Consider the following 2,500-nt stretch of genomic DNA (forward strand, 5'->3'; position numbering starts at 1 on the left):
GCAAGAGAACTCTAACCCAAGACAGTGAAAGGCCATGGTACAGAGGCTATGGCACTACCCAAGACTAGAGAACAGTGGTTTGATTTTGGAGTGTCCCTTCTCCTAGAAGAGCTGCTTACCATAGCTAAAGAGTCTCTTCTACCCTTACCAAGAGGAAAGTGGCACTGAACAATTACAGTGCAGTAACCCCTTGGGTGATGAAGAATTGTTTGGTAATCTGTGTTGTCAGGTGTATGAGGATAGAGGAGAATATGTAAAGAATATGCCAGACTATTCAGTGTGTATGTAGGCAAAGGGAAAATGAACCGTAACCAGAGAGGAGGATCCAATGTAGTACATGGTTGCATTCAATGGCTTTTTTCAATAACGTTTTCAATGTCATAAGAATTGACAATATAATAACGGTATTGTAAACTAGAGGGGCACTCAGTAGAGCGCAGACCTCCGCATCAGCAGCATATTTCTCGACCTTTCGCTCGACCTTGACCTTGCCCTTTGACTTTGACCTTCCAAAATTCAACCATTTCCAGCTTTATTGCATAACAGTTAATCCCTGCAAGTTGCATTACTCTACGATTAGAATTGTGGCCAGAAAGCTGTTCACAAACAAACACATACACACAAACAGGGGGTAAAACGTAACCTCCTTCCAACTTCGTTTACGGAAGTAATTAGCAAAGTACATACAACAGGTTTAATTAGGAGTCTTCTAGCAGTTACTGCGTGCGTTAAATAGGAGAAAAGAGAGAGGGTAATCTTCTTCATTTTGATTAGCTTGCTGCACGAGCATTACTCATGCCTCTTCCGCCTTGAGTTTAAGGCCGGGAGCACACTAGCGACTCTGTGGCGCCACAAAGCCACAGCATCGTGTGGCAGGGATGTGGTCTCCCGTAGGTTTCCATTGTTTTCAAGTTTTGCCGCGCAAACTAGCGACTGTGGCAAGCGACTGTGGCTCTCTGTCGCTCATCCCCGCCACAGGCGTGGCGTGGCTTCGAAAACAATGGAAACCTATGGGAGACCACATCCCCGCCACACGAGGCTGTGGCTTTGTGGCGCCACAGAGTCGCTAGTGGGCTCCCGGCCTAAAGGTTTAAAGGCCGCTCATAAATGACAGAGCAAGGGACAGTGACATTACCCTAGCAAGCAGGACAATGCCCTAGAGACTGACCATATATCATATGATCAGCGCAAAAGCTCCCCCACCGCCCAAGCTAGGACCAAGGATAGCAGATAGACCTATAGGCTCCCCCAAACCCCACATCCTTAACTCACAAGGATGGTAAGGTTGAAGACAGTAAAGGAACCAACAAGTTCGAGCGGGACTCGAATCCCCGACTGGCGATCACCAGGCAGAGACGTTACCAATCAGGCCACATCAACCCTACTAAAGGTAAAAACTGGAGAGAGACAAAGTTAAAGAAATTAGACTTCTGGATTGTTAAATTCCAAAAGACCTTCCCTAAAAAGAGAAAGGAACGAGCCTGTCTACTTAAGAGACACTGCACAGAACTATTGCAATCGTTATAGACATTGCAAAAAGGACAAAACAACGAAGCTGTCTACTTAAGAGGCACTGCACAGAACTATTGCAATCTTTATAGACATTGCATAAAGGGCAAAACACCTAAGCTGTAAGAGACACTGCAAAGAACTATTGCAATCTTTATAAACATAGCAAAAAGGACAAAACAACGAAGTTGTCTACTTAAGAGAAAACTACAAAGAACTATTGCAATATTTATAGACATTGCATAAAGGACAAAACAACGAAGCTGTCTACTTAAGAGACACTGCAAAGAACTATTGCAATCTTTATAGACATTGCAAAAAGGACAAAACAACGAAGCTGTCTACTTAAGAGACACTACAAAGAACTATTGCAATCTTTATAGACATTGCATAAAGGACAAAAAATCGAAGCTGTCTACTTAAGAGACACTGCAAAGAACTATTGCAATCTTTATAGACATTGCAAAAAGGACTAAACCACGAAGCTGTTGACCTAAATGACACTACAAAGAACTTTTGCAATCTTTATAGACATTGCAAAAAAGGACAAAACAACGAAGCTGTTGACCTAAAAGACACTACAAAGAACTATTGCAATCTTTATAGACATTGCAAAAAGGACAAAACAAAGAAGCTATCGACCTAAAAGACACTACAAAGAACTATTGCAATCTTTATAGACATTGCAAAACGGGCAAAACACCTAAGCTGTCTACGTAAGAGACACTGCAAAGAACTATTGCAATCTTTATAGACATAGCAAAAAGGACAAAACAAGGAAGCTATCTATTTGAAACACACTGCAAAGAGCTATTGCAATCATTATAGACATAGCAAAAAGGACAAAACAACGAAGCTGTCTACCTAAAAGACACTACAAAGAAATATTGCAATCTTTATAGGCATAGCAAAATGGACAAAACAAGGAAACTATCTATTTGAAACACTACAAAGAACTATTGCAATCTTTATAGTACGTAATTACGGTACG

This window comes from Palaemon carinicauda, chromosome 42 (assembly GCF_036898095.1).
Source record: "Palaemon carinicauda isolate YSFRI2023 chromosome 42, ASM3689809v2, whole genome shotgun sequence".
NCBI lineage: Eukaryota > Metazoa > Arthropoda > Malacostraca > Decapoda > Palaemonidae > Palaemon > Palaemon carinicauda.